The sequence below is a fragment of the Musca domestica genome, unplaced genomic scaffold, assembly GCF_030504385.1.
Source record: "Musca domestica strain aabys unplaced genomic scaffold, Musca_domestica.polishedcontigs.V.1.1 16, whole genome shotgun sequence".
NCBI classification, from domain to species: Eukaryota; Metazoa; Arthropoda; class Insecta; order Diptera; family Muscidae; genus Musca; species Musca domestica.
Genome location: NW_026712219.1, coordinates 6,116,340 through 6,138,378, shown reverse-complemented (window position 1 = coordinate 6,138,378; position 22,039 = coordinate 6,116,340). Strand labels below are relative to the sequence as shown.

Sequence of the window (22,039 nt, the reverse complement as noted above, 5' to 3'; positions counted from 1 at the left end):
TCACATTCGTAATATGCACTCCACAGGAATGATATTTGGTACCAGATATCAGATAAAGGCCAAAAATAGTTGATTTTAATTTTATTAAAATCTGTTCAGATTTGGATATACCTCCCTTCATCCGATTTCGGGTTAATTGTGCACCAAATGACCAATATCAGCCCAAATGACATGAATTTTGGCACATCCGACCGAATTCAACCTAGAAGAAAATACACCAATTTTAGTAAAAATCGGTTCAGATATAGCTATAGCTCCCATATATATGTTTCATTCGATTTGGTCTTCAAGTCCCTCACATTTGTAATATGCACTCCACAGCAATGCAATTTGGTACCAGATATCAGATACAGCCTAAAAATAGTTGATTTTAATTTTTTTAAAATCTGTTCAGATTTGGATATAGCACCCATATATATCTTCATCCGATTTCGTGTTAATTGTGCACCAAATGGCCAATATCAGCCGAAATGGCATGGATTTTGGCACATCCGGCCGAATTCAGCCTAGAAGCAAGTACACCAATTTTAGTAAAAATCGTTTCAGATATAGCTATAGCTCCCATATATATCTTCATCCGATTTCGGCTTAAATGTGCACCAAATGGCTAATATCAGCTCAAATGGCATGCATTTTGGCACATCCGACCGAATTCAGCCTAACTTCGCATAGTGGTGTAGGGTATCATAAAGTCAGTCCCGCTCGACTTTGACCTTTCTTTACTGGTTTCCTATGAAATTCGTTTATTCTTTTGTTTAAGAAAATCTCTGCGAAAAAAGACATCAAATTTTACACATATTTGCCAAAGGAATCAACTGAATCAACTGACATTTTGACATTTTAGAAAATTCCATGGGTGAAAAGTGCCAAACAAACACACAAAAGCTCACCAACTGGAATGAAAAAGAATTCCTTGGGTTGCAAACTAATTTATCAACATCAGACAATATTGTACAACAAAATAAATTGATTGCGGCAACAACTGTTGCATACTTTTGGTGGGATTTTTTTGCTAGCACGGCTGTAAAAAATTTAAAGAAAGCTAAAGCTTATTAATGTCAGAGGAAATTTAATTTGAGAATTCAAAAGAAGAGAGAGTGGATTATAATGAAGAGTATGTTTTACTATGCACATGTACATAAAAAATGTTAAAGAAATCCTGTGCAACCAAAAGATTTATAATTATAAAATATTCCAAAAAAAAACCCCTCAGATTTTAGATATTTTAAGTGTGGTGGGTCATATTTTCTAATCAATTTTTGTATATGGCCAAATATATATACAAACCTTAACAACATTTGGCCCAAGAACCTTCAACTCAAGTCCATTTCGTATATTCCAAAACTCAAACCGGCCAAAATAATAAGAATATTTGCAACAAATTGTGAAAATGTGTCAAATTTTTTAACACAATTTACAAATACAGGATGAGATGAAACTGACTGCTGTCATTTCTAAGCCACTCGTCCGACAGCTGTTAAAATTATTCCAGTGACAGCTCATTATATAGTTTACAAGCGTAAAAAAGCACTCTGGTGAGCATTTTCAAGAAAAACCAGTAAAGAAAGTTCTGAAGTCGGGCGGGGCCGATTTTATGATACCCTACACCACTTTGCTAATTTAGTTGAGCTCCACTTAATAATTAAAAGTTTTTATGGGAGAATTCAATCATACACACTATGATTATAATTATAATTTAAAATTCAAAGGACTAAATATGCCAAAGCATTTGTCTCTTTTAAATTCGGACTTGTATTGCCCATTTGTGCAAAATTAATTTGAAATCAGATAAAGATATATGTGGGAACTATATCCAAATCTGAACCGATCTCGATAAAATTTGGCAAAGATATTTTTGAGCCGTATTCGATATATTTCCCTGAATATCGTTGTTACGGAGTGCATATTACGGCTGTGGGTAACAAATACAACAAATCGGATGAACAATATATATGGGAGCTATAGCTATATCTGAACCGATCTTCACCAAATTTGGCATACTAGCTTCTAGACTAAATTCGGTCGTATGTGCCAAATTCCATCCCATTTGGGCAAATATTAGACGTTTGGTCCACAATAAAAGGTAAATCGGACGAAGTTATATATGGGAGCTATATCCAAATCTGAACCGATCTCGATAAAATTTAGCAAAGGTATTTCTGAGCTGCATTTGATATATTTCCCCAAATATTGGTGTTACAAATATTGGCATATTACGGCTGCGGAGGACAAAAATAACAAATCGGATGAACAATATATATGGGAGCTATAGCTATATCTGAACCGATTTCGATCAAATTTGGCATACTTATTTTCAGGTCTAATTTGGTTGTATGTGCAAAATTTCATACTATTCGGGCTGATATTACACGTTTGGTGCACAATAAAAGGCAAATCGGACGAAGATATATATGGGAGCTATATCTAAATTTTTACCGATTATCTCCAATTTCAATAGGGTTCGTCCTTGGGCCAAACAAATGTTGTTTGCAAAGTTTCATCTCAATCGGATAACAAATGCGACCTGCATTTTGTTCACAAAAATACATGGACAGACGGACGGACGGACAGACGGACTGACATGCATAAATCAACTCAGAAAGTGATTCTATGCAGATCATCAAAAGGAACTATGGGTTTATCTCGTTTCCTTTTGCCTGTTACAAACAAATGCATAATACCCTGACCACCTTGTGGTGTAGGGTATAAAAAGTTATTTGTGATGGAATTCAAGCGTGATAGTGTGATTTCTTTATATTTGGTTAGAAAACCACAAGTGGCTACTGTTGGAGCACTCCAGCATTTTAATGTGAATAAATATTTTGTGTCTTGTACCATCGCTCGTTACCGTGATACTGATAGCGTAGCCCGACGTGAAGAATACAGCAACATCAGCAGAAATGGTTCGAAACCCGCGTCGCAGTGGCTGAAAAATAGCTCGTGAGCTGAACATATCGCAATATTCCATTCGGCAAATATTGAAAAATGAGCTCGACGTAAAGCCATTGAAATTCCAAAAAAGTGCAAGAACTTACACGGCAACAGAAAGAAAATAGACTCAAAAGAGCTTGGCCGCTTGGCCGAAAGTGGTGAACTGCCGAATTTGGTTTTCTCCGATGAGAAAACACTCGTTGTCCAGCAATTTGTAAACAAACAAAGTGATCGTGTTTACTTACCAAAGAGTGATGGTGTGGGCTACCATAACAGCCGATGGTCGCTCTCCGCTCGTATTAATCGACCGTGGCATCAGAATAATTGCCTAGTAGTATCGCCGAAATATTCTGGAGGGCACGGAAGAATGGTTACAAAATGAGGTTCCTCGCTTCATTTCCAGCGCACAAGGCCACCAAAATCTTCGGATACCAATCCGTTGGACTATTGTGTCTCGAGTATTTTGAAAACCAAGGTTGGCAATAAAAAACCAAAATGTCGATCGCCTCAAAAAAGCGTTTCGCCGGGAATGGCCCAAAATACCGCAAAGCAACATTCAGGCCGTTTTAAGGCCATAATTTGTGCCAAGGGTGACCAATTCGAACAAATTTAAAGTTATTCTAAAATTTGATGATATTTCCGACATTTTTTGAAATTTTTTAAATTAAAAAAAGTAAAAATGATCGTGTTTGATTTTGTTGCAGTTTTTTTTATCTCACCTGTATTGATGATATATTTTCACTGTACATACGAAGTTTTCAATTTTTTTTTGTCCAAAGAGTTACAACGAAATTTGATCTAGCACATTTGATTTGAAGATTGTGAATCGGATGGGATACACTTTGTGCAAAAAATGGGAATGGGTATGTGTCAATTTGGCTTTCACGAAATTTTTATGTTGCGGAAGCATTTGTTGAGGCTGGGTTTCTTTACTAAAAGGGTACAAAGAGTACTAAAATGTACCAAAAATTGAATATCTTCTATTATACAAAAGAAATGAGAGTCTGGGGCGCTGGATAGATGTACCAAAAGGTTTTTGGAGTTTTGAACTTTAAGGTAACAAAAAATTCAAAACTGGTATTAAACTCCGTTCATATGATATCAAATGGTATAGTTGTACCATTTGGTATCATATGAACGGATAGATGTAAAAACTTGAAGTTTGGTACAAGAAATGCATACTAAGAGTGCGACTGTAGTACTAAATTTGATACTGTTTGTCTTAGGTTGAACGAATGGAGCTGGAATTTTAAAATTCTATATCGGAGTCCGTGTTGATGGTATGTTTGTGAAAAAGGGGTGGGTTAGGAAACTTGTTACTACAAATACATAAAATGTAGTAAATAGTATTATCTTAGGTACAAATAGGTATTGGGTCAAAAGACAGTGTTTGAAATCTGAAATTTTATATGAGGGTCGATGTTTATGTGTAGCCTTAATTTCTGAAGATTGTGTCGAAAATCTTTATTTTAATTGTAGGAAAGGTACAACTCTGAAATTTGATATATAGATTACGGATGGTATCTGTTTTTTGAGATTTAGCGGTGGTATTGAAATGTATACTGTAAATATTCGAAAAGTACCAAATGGTTCCAAATTTGTCATTGGGTGAAGGAATGGGGCTGGAATTCTCAAGTTTGGTATTTAGGTCTCTAGTGGTATCTGGGATTTAGAATGGAGGTGGTTTTGGAAATGTGTACTATAATTATTCCACACGCTCTAAATGGTAATACTTTTGGATCACTGTTGTTTGAAATATGTGACTAGATGTCACAAAACTTGGTTGTTGGGTGAAAGAATAGAGTTGAAATTTGATATTGAGGTCACTTTTAATTTCTAGTGCTTACAGATGAAGACGTTGAAATAGATTTGAACAGAAAAATTGGAAAATATTGGATTGGTCAATTTTTGCATGGTTTTAATACAATCATATTCGATTAACTTCAAAATGTAAGATTTTGAAAGCTGTTTAGTGTAAAAAGTGAACATTTTCCTAAATTTTTAGGACGCTGTATGAAGCATTTTGAGTACTGAAAAGGCCTAACACGAACTACTAGAGCAAATCTAAAATTTAAATGAGGACTTTTCGCTGACGAAGTAGAGAGCCTTTGCTAGTATCTAAATAAATCTTTTGAAAATATTCTTAAAAAAAAAAACACTATTATATCTGAACCGAAAACAGCGTTTATAAGATTCTTAGTCCTTCAAAAATATTCCTCCAAAGGAATGATGCTTTTGAAAAAATTTTGCAAAGAAACACATTTATATTGCTAATGCTCTGATAGAGCACGTATTTTTATACACTCCACCATAGTGTGGATGGTATATTAAGATTGTTATTCCGTTTGTAACACCTCGAAATATACATTTTAGAGCACACAAAGTATATTTATTCTCGATCAGCATAAAATTCTATGCCGATTTAGCGATGTCCGTCCATCTGTGGAAATCACCCTAGCTTCCGAACAAAATAAAGTAGGTTGATAAAATTTTACTCAAATGTATATTATGTCTGTAGGACTTTTCGTATTGAAAATGGGTCATGTAGGACCACGTTTTAGTATGGCCCCCATATAACGGTACCTCCCGATATTCGGAATTGTTTCAAATTTGGTATTTGAAGTTCGAAATGGTTACTACAATCAAATACAGAAATTTGTCTGCGCAGGTCCACGTTTTCGTATAGCCCCCAAATAACGATACATCCCGATATTTAGTACTTTGTTGATTTTAGCGACAATATTCACCGGAATTCCTTCAAACTTGGTATTTGATGTTCGTAATGTATGCTACAGCCTATGGCAGAAATTTGTCTGTGCAGGTCCACGTCTTCGTATAACCCCCATATAACGGTACCTTTCGATATTTGGTATTTTGATGATTTTAGCTACATTATTCGCCGATTTTGTTTAGGTTTCGCATTTGAATATTGTTATTGCTTATGACGAAAGATACCTATGCAGGTCCATGTCGTCGTATGGACCCTAATATAACAGCTACAGGGTTGCCCATATTCGACGGACCTTTGGGCCCATTCCAATCGACTAGGCTTGTCCGCAGGCAACATTCTTTGCGTCAATTGAATTTTGTGCGGGAACAAATGCAAATCAATGCGAATAATCCGTTGTAAAGTGGACCGAGCCATGCCTAACTGCTGAGAACGGCGTTTTTGGGATGTTCTTGGGGACCTCTCAACACTGGCTCGTACGGCAGCGATATTCTCGGACGATCGCCTTGGTCGACTTTTATATGGCCACTTCGGATAAGAAAGAGCCTTACCAGTCGAAAAAATTTTCGTATAAACGCTTAATGGTGTTCTTAGAAGGCGCACTTCTCTCATTTTTTAATGTTTTAAAAGCACGTTGAGTTTTCACAATTGACTTCTTCTGTAAATTTCAACTATTTAAGAGTGCTCGCGTGGTTCATGGTAAAAATCTGCTTGGACTGACGCTTTAAACGCGGTATGTCATTAAGCGATGTGACATCTCTGTCAAAAGTTATGGCGTTGCCAGATGGGTCCGTCGAATTTTTTTTTTAAATTTTAACAGAACTTTTAACGGATTTTATTGGTTTTGAGAATTTCCAAATTCGTTCCAAATATTCAAATATTCTTTTTTTACTTTTTGTAACCAATAAACCTAAGAAAATATATTTTAAATGTCCACGTTTATATCTTCAATAGTCCTGTAGAAAGGTGCTTCCAACGTTTTTGTTTGTATATATACCTTCTAAAAATATTTTCAAAAATCAGTAGTCCTTTTAAAAATATTCTTCATTACTCCTTCAAAAATCCAGTTTTATACTTTTTATTGTGTTTAGGAACACATTTGCACGAAATCCATGTTCATTAGTCCAGCAAAAAATGTTTCTTTCAAAATCCAGTTCTTTCGCCCTTCAATAAATATATTTTACGAAAATCTACATGAATGTGTTTTTAGTCCAAAAACTCACTTTTATTGAATCGAGAAAATATTTTTACTCCGATGCATAGAAAATATTTTTATATAGATGCTTAAAGGAATGTTTATAGAAAATTATTTTTTTTTTTTTACTTTCCACACAAAAAGGTCAAAACATCTTTTGAAAGAAAAAGAAGAACTCATATTCCATGTGTTGCTTTTATTATTATTATTTTCGGAGACTTCCCTCCAATAAGCCGTACATCACTCAAAACTCTCTTTCGATATTTTCGAAAAAAATGAAACAATCTTGTCAAAAGCACATGTGTCTGCCGTACATGATGCTTATGAAAATTTTGTTAACAAAATCAAAGTTTAAAACAAAAAAAGAGAAATTCTACGCTCTGACGGGAGGGTTACAAATACCTATTTAATAATAACAAATATGTTAACGATATTTCAAACGATTTTATGGAACATTTTCCATCATCCAACCAACCAACCAACGAGATATCCAACCATTCATCTACCCTAACAACGTATGTGTGTATGTACGTTCATTTTGCTGGCCAACAAATCTTAATGACTTTAAAATGACTAAACATTTTTAACATAGCCAGACTTTCCACGTCCCTGAAAAAAAAAAAATCCAGAAAAAATCATTCGGAATTTTTATGAGTTTTGTGTAAGGCAATACTTAATGTCAAGGCCTTGGCTATTTGTTGCAGCGGCGAAAAACAAAAAAAAAAACATTGAATGAAAAATGGTTTTTCATTTTCAACGCTTTGCCGTCCGTTGACTGCAAAATAAGAACTGATGCCGAGACTGATGTCAATAATTGGAAATATGTCGCGGATCCTTTTCAAGGCTCAGTTGTTGTAGTCGTAGTTATGGTTGTTGTTGCTGTTATTGGTAGAGGTGGTTGCTGCTCGAAACACATGTCTCATATATTGTGGCCAGACTGATTGGCAGGACAGAAATACAGAAACGCAAAAAATGGGACTAACTGCTTTGCCATTAAAAATCCTCGACCTAAGCAGGAAAAAATGCAGTACATCTGTCACTTGTGACATACAAGTGATGAATGTTCCTGAACAGGGCACAACAAATTACATGCAACACTACGAAGGATACATTTTTAACAAGATTTTTTTTTTTTTTTGGTTTGTATTTCATGGCAAATATGTCATGTTTTGAAATTATTGGTGATTTAAGAAGATACTTTTTTAAGAAATAATCTATGGAAGAGAAGTGTGTTTTCAGAAAATCTTGGAATAAAACATTACTTCGATGTTATATTAAGTTAAAATCCTGCATTTTTCAAGAATTTTTTTTCTTATAATTTTGATTTTTTGAATATGTAGAGACGTGAGAGACGTTTTCAACTTCCGTCGAGCGGTCGATTTTTTCAATGCCTAGCAGAGTTCTAATCGTAAATTTTTAAAATATTTTTTTAAAGGTCTAGTAGAGCTGTAATGGTTGGTTTTTAAATCCCTTATTCAAGGAGTAGAGGACCTAGAATCGTGGAATTACTTAATACTTTTTTTAGTATTGCGAGAGTCTTGGCTTTTTAAAATGTTTTTTTTTGTAAGACTAGTGGAACTCGACTCATAGGTTATTAAATAATTTTTAAAATATTTGTAGAACTCTATTTCTGGATTTTTGTAATAACTTTTGTCAACAACAGTAGTGGATTTTTGTTGTAATTTTTGCCAGAAATAACACAATAGTAAGATTAGTAGGGCCTTGGAGGAGAATTTGGATATGGAAGATATGGATTTTTTTTTTAAATGTTAAGACCAACAGAGCAGTGCATTTTATTAAAATATGTTTAACGGAACGGATAACTAGAGGCGTAGATTTGTTAAATCATTTTTTTCAACATCTAGAAAAGGTCTGGGTTTTTAAAATACTGTTTTTCAAGGACTAGTAGTAATGATTTTCTTTTTTGAGAACTTTCTGGACATTTTTTGTAATTCTAGAATTCTCTTGGGCAAAAATTTGAACTTTTTTAGGTATAAATATACTAGTGCGTTACTTCGTGCGCGAAAGTCCACCTTCACATTTTAGTGTCGTTCTAAGACAACTCTATGCATTGTACTAAATATTCGGACATCAAAGTTTTTATATATTATTCAAGTTTTACCTTCTTCGGAAAGAAAATGTTTTCATTTCACACCAAAAAGTCTTCAAACACTTCATTTTGACATTTTGTAAAACCATTGCCCAATGTGCTCATATCCAGGTCCGTTACGATAAATTCCGAATTTAACTATAATTTTGTTAATACCAATGGATAGTAGACTTCATAAACTTTCCGTAAGTACCCATATTGTGCCGGCAGAATTGTCCTGGAAGGCATATTGACCAAGGATAACTCAAGAAATGACCATATATCTCGGAACTGGTCGGACCTTCCTATAATTTTGTTAATGCCAATGGATAGTAGACTTCATAAGCTTTCTGTAGGTACCCATATTGTGCCGGCAGAATTGTCCTGGAAGGCATATTGACAAATGAAGTTATCCTGTTCCAAGGATACCTCCAGAAATGACCATATACCTCGGAACTGGCCGGACCTTCCTATAATTTGATTGTGGATTTTCAGACAATTCCGTTGAAAAATGTCGGTAAAATCATCAAAATATCGAAAATCGGGGGGTACCGTTATATGGGGGCTATACGATATTGTTGACCAATATAGATAATTCTCTGCCGAGGTATAAAATACCCACAAGGAACTCTTTTATGGATTTTCAAACAATTCCGTTGAAAAATGTGGGTAAAATCATCAAAATACCGAATATCGGGGGGTACCGTTATATGGGGGCTATACGATATTGTGGACCTATATAGATAATCCTCTGCCGAGGTAAAAGGTACCCACAATGAACTCCTTCTGTGGATTTTCAGACAATTCCGTTGAAAAATGTGGGTAAAATCATCAAAATACCGAATATCGGGGGTACCGTTACATGGGGGCTATACGATATCGTGGACCTATATGAACAATTCTCTGCCAAGGTATAAAGTACCCACAAGGAACTCCTTGTGTGGATTTTCAGACAATTCCGTTGAAAAATTTGGGTAAAATCATCAAAATACCGAATATCGGGGGGTACCGTTATATGGGGGCTATACGATATTGTGAACCTATATATATAATTCTCTGCCGAGGTATAAAGTGCCCACAAGGAACTCCTTGTGTGGATTTTCAGACAATTCCGTTGAAAAATGTGGGTAAAATCATCAAAATACCGAATATCGGGGGTACCGTTATATGGGGGCTATACGATATCGTGGACCGATATAGCCCATCTTCGAACATGACCTGCCTGCAGACAAAAGAGAAATCTGTGCAATATTTTAGCTTCCTATCTTAATTCGTTTAGACTGTAGCGTGATTACAACAGACGGACAGACGGACGGACAGGGCTAAATCGTCTTAGAATTTTACGCTGATCAAGAATATATATACTTTGTTGGGTCTAAAATAATTATTTCGATGAGTTACAAACGGAATGACAAAGTTAATATACCCTCCATACCTTTTTTGGTGGAGGGTATAAAAAATATTAAGGAAAAAACAATTTTTATGTAGCTCTGTTAAGCTAACATAGCTATGTTATTTTCTCTCTTAAATTCGTGGCTCTAGTTAAATTCGGAATTTATCGTAACGGACCTCTCATATCCAATATCCAATTTTTTTGTCCAAAACTATGTCAACGTGTCCATGTGTAAACATTTAGTACGCATACCAAAACCACCACCAGATACCAAATTCAGTACCATACTTTTCGGACAAATATAGGACGCATTTCCAAACCACCGCCAAATCTCAAGCACAGATACCATCATTAATTTTAATATCAAATTTCAGAATTGTATTTACATCCTTTCACCTAATTCCAAGTATAGTACAATTCAATATTTTTCGTACAAAAATATAGTATACATTTTCGAAACCACCTCCATAAGTTTAGGATATACATTTTAAGCATTACCTGTTCACCGAATACCGCATTATACCAAATATGATACACTTTAATACTTTTCGTACATATGTGCTTGTAATACACATTTCAAAATAATAACCTCCTTATAACAAACCAACCATCAAGAGGGACCCCAATACAAAATTTTAAATTTCCAGCTTCTACCGTTCATCCAACACTTAGTAAACTTTTCCAAAAACACCTCCTTTCCCATTTGCCTGAACTGATTCTCTACCAAATTTCAAGATTTTACAACATCAAAGACTCTCGTTCCAAATATCAGATTTCCAGCTCTATTTCTTCCTAATTTGTAGTACGTAAATCTAACTTCCCCGCCATGTATCAACAAACAGCACAAAAAGAGATCCTAATGTCATTTTTTAGACGTTTAACTCAATCCCTAACCCAAATACCAAATGTAGTACTTTTTAGTACTTTTTTTCAAAACTACCTCCAAATCTCAAACCTATACACTAACAGCGGTCCCAATGCCAAATTTCAGATTTCAAGCAGTACTCGTTTACACAGTACAAAATTAAATACCATTTAGTACCTTTCGTACGCTACCAACATTGTACTGAATTTAGTACTATTTAGTACAGTTATTACGCTTAGTACATATTTTTAGAAACACTTATAACAACACTACTTCCCAAACATAATGTTTATACTAAATGTCAATATTTTAGTTCACCAAATGCCAAAGTTTACGAAATTAAGTACTTTCAGTATACTTCTGTCCGAATTTTCGAAAACCCAGTCTTATCTCACCCTACTCACCACCATTGTCCCACATGCAAAGTTTCAAGATTCTAGCTTTTGCCGTTTCGCCTGGGCGTTGATGAATCGGTTAGTCACTCATTGTTGACTCCTCTATATAGGATACATAACCCAATCTCATACTCCAACAGTAGTTTTAATTCCGAATTTCAGGACTCCAACCCCATCGGTTCAAACAAATCCAATCCATACCACATTTAGTACAAATTTCTAAAACTACCTCTATCATACAATCCAATATAAATCTTTTATCCTAATTTCAGGATTACAGCCCTATCGGTTCACCCAAATACAACTTGTACCAAATTCATTACATAATCATATAAGTACAAATTTCCAAAGTACGTCCATATTTCAATACTACATTGCTATGGTAATCTTATTTTCAAATGTGAGTATTCCAGCTCTATCCGTTCACCCAAATCGTAATTGTACTAAATTTAGTAGTATTTAGTTCTTGCACATAAGTACAACATAGAGGTAATTTCGGAAATTACCTCTATATTTCCCTATTCTTCACCCCAACAGATTACAGGATTCCAGCCCAATCCGTTCCTCCAAATTCAAATTGAACCAATTTTAGTACCGTTAGTACTTTTCATATACTTCCAAAACTACCTCCTTATATCGGCCCTAACCTTCAATCTTGATTCCCATTCCAAATATAACGTTTTTAGCTCTAACCATCAACATGATACGAAATAGTACCAAATGTAGTACATTTTACTAATTTTCGTACACTTATAGTGCAAATTCCGTTTGGTACATCTATCATACACTCCATCAGCGACGTTCATTCCAAATTTAGCTCTACTGGTACAAAGGCTACCATATTTAGTACCTTTTTGTAATTTTCGTACCGTTCTAGTACGAATTTCCATAAACCCAGCCTTATTCTGACTCCTTCGGACCAAGAGTGACCCTCACCCGAAATTTTGCCGTTTGAGTCAGTCAGTCAATCACTATGTATATACTTAAGTTACAATCTTGAAGTTTTGTGTGAGGGTCCCCCTTGGTCTTGGTATATACAGGGTTGCCCATATTCGACGGACCTTTGGGCCCATTCCAATCGACGAGGCTTGTCTTTGCGTCAATTGAATTTTGTACGGGAACAAATGCAAATCAATGCGAATAATCCGTTGTAAAGTGGACCGAGCCATGCCCAACTGCTGAGAACGGAGTTTTTGGGATGTTCTTGGGGACCTCTCAACACTGGCTCGTACGGCAGCGATATTCTCGGCCGATCAGCTTGGTCGACTTTTATATGGCCTCTTCGGATTAGAAAGAGCCCTACCAGTCAAAATTTTTTTTTTTTTTTTTTTTTTTTCACAATTGACTTCTTCTGTAGAATGTACATTTCACCTATTTCAGAGCGCTCGCGTGGCGTGTATTAGTTCATGGTAAAAATCTGCTTGGACTGACTCTTCAAACGCGGTATGTCATTAAGCGATGTGACATCTCTGTCAAAAGTTATGGCGTTGCCAGATGGGTCCGTCGAATATGGGCAACCCTGTATGTGTCGGTGAACAGGCAAATGCTTTCTCTGTTGATTTAATTGATTTTTCCAGAAATAAGTTTCAATGGCGAATATTTTGACTAAACAAGGCTTCATAATTTAGTTAGATCAAACAAAATCTCCAGGAGAAGTATTTTAATTTTCTCTACATATTCAAAGCCTATTTTAATAATTTCATCAATAATTAAATCCTTTTTTCCACAGGTCCAACAATTGTTGTTAAATTCGTCCTATAATCGCCGCCCTTGAAAACTATTTCGAAAACTCACATTCGGCAACAAACAAATCCAAAAGAGATTGAAACTAATTTGGATACATTGTAAATTAAAACACTTGTTTTACATGACAGTACCGAGTCAGCAGCAGCAACATCAGCAGTCGGCAAAAGCAAAAATCAAAAATAAAACATTGCAAAAACTTAAATCTACAACAACAACATTTGAAATGTTCGGGCCCCTGCAGCAGCATCAACAACAAACAGAGCGTCAACATTTTCATCGAGGGCAAACAAGAGACGCGCTCTCCGTATTACATCAGAAGCAGGGGGAGCCACATAACCGTCATCAGACTAAACGAAAACTTCAACAATGGACTCAACAACAACGTTGGCATCATTTTTTCCAGCATCAATGGTTGGTCGTGTCAGTTGTCATGTTGACACTTTTTACAGTTACCATTGAAGGGATTACCGAGGAATTGTCACCAGGTAAGTGTGCGTGTGTGTGTGTGTGTTAAATCGTTTACAAGCGTTTACAAGCATTGGCGCCCCAGAAATGCAAGCAACCAGCCAACAACTACTTCGAATGGAGAATAATAAAAAGTGACACAGATACAATTTGGAATTAAAAGTGTTACAAGTGGTGGTGGTGGTGCTGGTGCGGGATGAATACATACATCCATATATGTAAAGGGTCCGACAAATAACTTTGCTACATTATTATTATATCCTCAATCATATGGCCATATATATCACTTGATGCGGCCAAAATGTGTCTAGTTGAAATAACGGCTTTAGACTTTAGGTCTCTTTGGACCAAATCCGTTTCAGGACATTTCGAGTCGATTCAGCGATGTCCGTCCGTCTAGCTGGTGCATACAACAACTCTTGAATGGATTATCCGATTTGACACAAACTTGGTACATCGTAATATTATTATAAAACTTAGATCGAGTTCGGAGATGGGCAATATCGGTCCACTCCTTCTGGTACCTGCACACCAAAATGTCACAGAAAGAGAAAGGATAATCCGATTTTGCTCCAACTTTGCGAATCCTAATATTTGCAACAGTGCTAGATCAGGTGCGAAAATAAACAATATCCGTCCACTACTATGAAGTACCTGTCACACAAAGGTCAAAGTGTTAATATTTATAACTCTTATAAAATGTAATGTAAGTGCCCGATTGTCTTCAATTAACACATATCACAATATTTTTATTAACATAAGGTCTGGTGTGAAAATGCAATATTTAGGTCGAATGCTTCTGATACCTTCCCCACAACATTTTGAATATCCATGAAACTCGAAATTAACATCCGATTCCATTCAGACTTGGCACATCACAACATTTCCATCAACACAAGATCTGTTCTAAATATGGTAGACATCGGCTCATTTCTTTTGGTAACTCCCCCACAAAGGGTCGAAGTTTTGAATAACCAAAACGATCATAAAATCCGAAATAAGCATCCGGTTGTCTTCAAATTAACACACACATCAACCTATTTTCATTAACCCAGAGACTGGGTAATGGGATATATCGGTTCACTCCTTCCAGTACCTTCACCACAAAGGGTCAAAATTTTAAATATCCATGAAGCTCATTATTATAAAATCGGAAATAAGCATCCGGTTCTCTTTGTATTTCATACATCCCATAATTTCCGCTAACACAAAATCTGCTATGATGATGGGATATGTCGGTTCATTCCCTCTTGTCCAAACTATAAAGAGTCAAAATTGTGAATACCCATGAAGCTCATAAAACGCGAAATTAACATCCGATTCCATTCAGACTTGGCAACTCAAAATATTTCCATCAACACAAGATCTTTTAAAAATATGGTAGAGATCGGGTCAATTCTTCTGGTACCTTCCCGCATAGGGTTCAAGATTTTTGAAAAACTAAACGTTCAAAGAAAGCGAAAAAGGCATCCAGTTCTCTTCAAAATTTACATACACAAATATTATTTCTGACCCACGATCTGTTGTACAGGGTGAGACAAAAAAAAAACTAAAACAAAGTCAAACGTCATCAATTTTACATTTTTTTTTAAATTTTATTGAATGAAAACAAAAAATTGGAAAATAGCATAAAATTTTAGAATAAGTTCAGATTTGTTCGAATTGGTCACATTTGGCACGAATTATGACCTTCAAACGGCCAATGAAACCGTCACACGCTGTTCGACTGTTGCTCTGTGGTATTTTGGACCATTCTCTGCAAAGCGCTTGCTTGAGGCGATCTACATCTTGGTATTTTTTTGGTGCCAACCTTGCTTTCCAAAATACTCCAGATACATTAGTCCAACGTTTTGGTATCCGGAGATTTTTGCGGCCATGTGTGCTGGAAATGAAGCGAGGAACCAAGCGAAGCAACTCTTTTGAGTCTATTTTCTTCCTGTTGCGGTGTAAGTTCTTGCACTTTTTGGAATTTCAATGCCTTTACACCGAGCTCATTTTTCAATATGAGCCGAATGGAATATTGGGATGTGGTTCCGGTGGCGAAACATTGCATGTATGAGTCCATGATTTGGTATAGCCCCCATATAACGCTACCTCCCGATATTCGGCATTTTAATGGTTTTTGCCACATTTCTTCTAATGTTTCCATTACCCTAAGGTGGAGGGTATTAAAAGTTTGGCTCGGCTGAACTTAATGTTTTTTTTTTTACTTGTTTCTATTATTTTTTTGATGTTTATGCTTATTTTGTTATTGATAAGAATCATTTTTTATACCCTACACCACAAGGTGGTCAGGGTATTATGTCTTTGTGCATTTGTTTGTAACAGGCAAAAGGAAACGAGATAGACCCATAGTTCCTTTTGGTGATCTGCATGGAATCACATTCTGAGTCGATTTATGCATGTCCGTCCGTCCGTCTGTCCATGTATTTTTGTAAACAAGGTACAGGTCGCATTTATTGCCCGATCGAGATGAAATTTTGCACAGAATTTTGTTTGGCCCAAGGACGAACCCTATTGAAATTGGAGATAATCGGTCAAAATTTAGATATAGCTCCCATATATATGTTCGTCCGATTTGCCTTTTATTGTGCACCAAACGTGTAATATCAGTCAGAATTGTATGGAATTTTGCATATGCACCTAAATTATGCCTGAATATAATTATGCCAAATTTGATCGAAATCGGTTCAGATATAGCTATAGCTCTCATATATATTGTTCATCCGATTTGTTATTTTTGTCCACCGCCGCCGTAATATACACTTTGCAACAACAATATTTGGGGAAACATATCAAATACAGCTCAGAAATACATTTGCTAAATTTAATCGAGATCGGTTCAGATTTGGATATAGCTCCCATATATAACTTCGTCCGATTTACCATTTATTGTGCACCAAACGTCTAATATTTGTCCAAATGGGATGGAATTTGCCACTTACGACCGAATTGAGTCTAGAAGCTAGTATGTCAAATTTGGTGAAGATCGGTTCAGATATAGCTATAGCTTCCATATATATTATTCATCCGATTTGTTATATTTCTTACCCACAACCGTAACATGCACTCCGTAACAACGATATTCAGGGAAATATATCAAATACAGCTCAGAAATATTTTCGCCAAATTTTATCGAGATCGGTTCAGGTTTGGATATAGCTCCAATATATCTTTATCCGATTTCAAATTAATTGTGCACCAAATGGGCAATTCCGAATTTAAAAGATACAAATGCTTCGGCATATTTAGTCCTTTGAACTTTAATTTATAATTATAATCATAGCGTGTATGATTGAATTATCCCATAAAAACTTTTAATTGTTATGTGGAGCTCTACTAAATTAGCAAAGTGGTGTAGGGTATCATAAAGTCGGCCCCGCCCGACTTTAAGACTTTCTTTACTGGTTTTAATTATTGGTTTGGTTCTCAATTTTATTTTTATTCCGTGTTTGTTACTTCGAAATTACAGCACACACAAAAACACATACTCACCGCCGAAAGTAACACGCACACACACTCTCAACTTAAGCACACGTACACATGTGTGCAGATGACACACATGGTTCGATGTCAACGTCGACACCCAGCATTTATGGAGAACACCATGCAAATATTGGAGTCAGACATGCCACGATCGAACCTTAGACAATGGCACATATGAATCAAAATGGACAAAGTGTCAATCTTTTGGAAAACTATAACTCTTATAAAATGTAACGCAAGAGTCCGATTGTCTTCATATTTCACACATTCCATTATTTCTTCTAACACAAGATATTCTGTGAAGAGGGGATATATCGGTCCAAATCTTCTTATGATTTTTCATATTTGAGATAACGCCATATATAAAAACCCAAAAATCCATAGTACTATTACAATTTTTAAGAACATTTATCGAACAATATATCTTCAACGCGTCTACACCTTGGGCGAATTAAAAAGAATATAATCGCTTGTGTTATAAATACATTGGACAGGTATAAAACTCCAAAAATAAAAAGCTCAACATTTTGAAATATTTATATTTATTGAAATCAATGAAAAGATCTTGATTCTAAAAAGTGAATGGTTGGAATAATACCTCACGCACTTCACTCCCTGGTTTCAATGTAATCGCTATAAATGGCCAATGTAATAATTTCCTCCCTAAGGGGACCTTCGAACATTTTTATCAAATATTTATATGAACGGCGCAAAAGGGGAACCGGATATAGATTCAGATCAAAAAATAGATTTCTAACGGTTATTGCATCCTATAAATGGGAATTATTACTCAAAACGAAAAAAATATCCTCCAATGTAATACTTACCGTATAGGGACATGAATGATTTAGCGAGGTATAGGAGGAGATAATTTTTTTAAAAATATTTGCATAGATACCAAATGATGTCTTCTTGAACATCTGACATATGTTTGCAGTTACATTTACCAAATCTGGAACAAAACGTCCGGCATCGTTGCGATTGTATTGGGCAAAATTAACCTAACAAAAAATAGAAAAAATAAAAAAAGGGAAGCATTTTTGGAAAATATGAAAATCTTCATTATTACTGTGACGTTATGTAGAGGCATTTCCAAAACGAAATCCATATTGCAGACGGTTTTATAACGATTAACAGCTTTCATAGAGCATGTGTGGTTCTTGATAAATTTTGCATTGGGAAAACATTCCAGATTTCTTATTTTCAAATAGCGGGCACCAGAGGTTATCTAAAAAACGGGAAGTAATATTTGTATATTTTTTTTGACGATATTTTCCTCACCTGCAGCCCCAGACAAAAAATGATGACGAATATTTTGCGTTTCACCATATCTTCACATTAGCTGTCGATACAACACTATAAAATTTATTTTTATGCGCATATTTTTTATTTCAAAATCAAGTGCAAAACCTAATTATAAACCAATTATTTATTTTATGGATTAATTGCTATAGTTTTGATTGCGAGACAGGTTCTTTTATATCCACCACCATTCTGCGTGTACTAACGTTGTCATTTCGTGTGTAACTTTTCGAAATACTAGTGCCAGATCTAATAATGTTTCTATATTCTTGATCCACGAAAAACGTTAAGTCGATTTGTCGATGTCCGTCTGTTTGTTGTAATCATGCTATTTTTCGAACTAATTGAGATAGAAGGCTAAAAATTTGCACACGTGTGTGAATTTACCAGTAGCCAGGTTAAGTTAATGGGCCATGTCGGTCCACATTTCCGTATGGCTCCAATATAATGGTACCTCCCGATATTCGATAGTTTGATGATTTTAGCGTCATTTTTAACCAGAATTGTTTCAAGTCACGTATTTGGAGATCTTAGTGGGTACTACAGGCTATGACAAAAAAAGTTAAAAAACAGTAAGTTCGGCCGGGCCGAACTTTGAATACCCTCCACCATTTGGAATGAATTTGGAAATTTTCAAAAAATAAAATCCTTAAAAAATTCTGTTTAAATTTTTAAAATACCGCATATATCCGTTTTATTGGGGTCTATACGACGTGGACCTACAAAGGCATTGTTTGTCATTAGCCATTACCATATTCAAATTCCATAACTTGAAATATACGGTGAATAATGTGGCGAAAATCGTCAAAATATCGTATATAGGGAGGTACCGTTATATCAGAGCTGTGTGAAGACCTGGACCAGCCAGACAATTTTCTGATCTGATGGATGGATACTACAGCCTAAGACAGAAAATTGTCTATGCAGGACCACATCTTCGTACAGCCGTCATATTATTTTGATGATATTAGTGACACTATTTATCGGAATTGTTTCAAATTTTGTTTTCTGAAGTTCGGAATCGGTACTACAGCCTATGACATATAATTACTTATCCAGCACCACATCTTAGCATATCCCCCATATAAACGTTTTTATTTAAGCGATTCTTTCTAAATATTTTAAATATTTTTTCTAAATATTTTAAATATTTTTATACCCTACAACACTATGTGTTGGGGGTATTATAAGTTTGATTGGGCCAACAGCTATGTAACACCTCGAAATATTGATTTCCCACATAGGAAAGTATATATGGATCTTCCTAGCTCGCCGAGCTGAGTCGATCTAGCTATGTATGTCCGTCCGTCCGTCTGTCCGTCTGTCCATGTTAATTTGTAATCACGCTACAGGTCCTTACGAAATTTTGCATAAAGGTGGGGTTAAGCTCAGAATAGAAGCCTATTTCTTTTGGAGATGATCGCACAATATTTAGAGGTTGAAATGGACCAAATACTGAAAAAATGTCGGATTTTGCAGTGGCTATACAGGTCGCAATTATAGACCAATCTACGCGGAATTTCGCATGTAGCTAGAGCTAAGGGCGGGGAAGAAGCTTTGGGTGGTCATCGGATAATATTTAGCGGGTAAAATATACTATATATTTTGTGTTGAAAAAATTCAAAATTTTTCATTAAACCGCAAATATTTTAAATCCCGGTGAAATCACAAAGCCATGACAACGTTACTTCTGATCTTTACATTGATGGTAACATCCAAGAAATCAGATATATAGCAAAATATGTGCGATATATATGTTTATCAAAGAAGATATGCTTGAAAAGTCTCTTATATGTCGAGAACGGCTGAACTGATTTCGACAGTTCTCATTAATTCAGAATGGCCTCTTGGCAGGAAAGAAAAAACGTCTTAAAAAATCGCATAAAAATATCTCTCTAAAAATGAAAATATTGATTTTGTAAAATTTTCTCATATTTTTTTCAATTTTTGTCATATTTTTGGCATATTTTCATTTTGAATTAAACATTTGGTAATATTTCTACAGCTAACAAAACTAAGTAGTTAGAATATCAGGATATCATACAGATCGCATTTATGGCCCGATCCTTACAACATTTTGCATGGGGATAAAATGAGGGTCAGAATAGAAGCCCACTCTTTTTGGAGACGATCGCCATATATTTAGCGGTTGAAATGGACCTACAAAACTGCAAAATTGTCAGCAGGTCATAATTATCGCCCGATCCTCACGCACATTTGAATGGGGGTTACCGGTCATTGCAAAAGCCAAGCAGTTTTGGATGGCTATCCAAAAATATTCAATGTGCGAAATAGTTTGCCAACTTTTGTAGACAAAATACGAAAATGTCCATTCCAGTTTTTAGGGAATTCACAAATACAGGAAAGACGCACTTCTGACTATTTCATAGATGCGTTTCAGTCAAAAACCAATAATAAATGTTAATCTTTTGCCACTTCTGAGAGATTATAGGTTTTTGGGAAATATTGGTTCCAGATCTAGGAAGACCATCTACCAATAAATTGGAAATGAGCAAATTAGTTTAAGTTGCTATTATTCGAAAATTAGAGAACGGAACCTGATGGTTTTCTTTTATTATTTGTCACAATATCTTGTGGAATTCTTTCGAGTGTCTCAGCGGTCGGCCCCGCTCTACTGTAGCCTTTGCTTACTTGTTTATTATAGTGTTGTAGGGTATTCAACGGTCGGCCCCGCTCGACTGTAGCCTTTGCTTACTTGTTTCTAAATATTTAAATATTTTTTCTAAATATTTTAAATTCCTTCCAAATGGTGAAGGGTATAGAAAGTGCGGTCCTGCCGAACTTGGCTCCTTTTTGACAACGGACTCAATTTTCAGACTTTCAAGATTTTATATATAATTCATGATATAATGACATAAAGGTAACTTCATTTCAAATAAGCATTCCCAGCTCTGCATTTTCTGTAATTTACCTTGTCAAATTTTAATGCATAAAAAACAGTTTCCATCTTTGAATATGGATTTTGACTATGAGGTGTTGTCAAATGTATAAATTTGAAAAAATTGTTAGCATATGATTACATGACCTTGCCTTCTTAGTTCTACCATGATATTATTTAAGCATTTCTTTTTTCGGAAATAATTATAGGAAAATGGCTCCAAACGTCTTTAAAAACTTTCATTTTGATACTTACTGTACAGTACTCATTTGCAAAATCAAGACCAGATCGCAATACCAGTTACCAACAGACACCAAAATATACAATATCAGGATTCCAACTCTATACATTCACCCAATAACAAATTAAGTACCACTTACTACTTTTCGTAAAAATAAGGGTCGCATTTCCAAAACAATACAATTATAGTATATATTTCCGAACCAAATCCATATCTTAATCCCAGATACCAACGGGGAACTCAATATCAAATTTGGGGATTCCAATTCTACCTCTTCAACCAATTTTTGTACGAAATATCACCT

At 35.4% G+C, this 22,039-nt stretch overlaps 1 protein-coding gene across 1 annotated transcript in view; it reads left to right on the top strand.

Annotated features, from left to right (window-relative positions):
- The window catches only part of LOC101898703 (ATP synthase subunit d, mitochondrial), a 28,226-nt gene extending 14,667 nt beyond the window's left edge, over positions 1 to 13,559 (top strand). Inside the window, exon 3 of the mRNA XM_020034695.2 lies at positions 13,326 to 13,559. The gene's annotated coding sequence lies outside the window, so the exon portion shown is untranslated. The remainder of the gene's footprint in view (positions 1 to 13,325) is intronic.
- Positions 13,560 to 22,039: the final 8,480 nt, after the last annotated feature.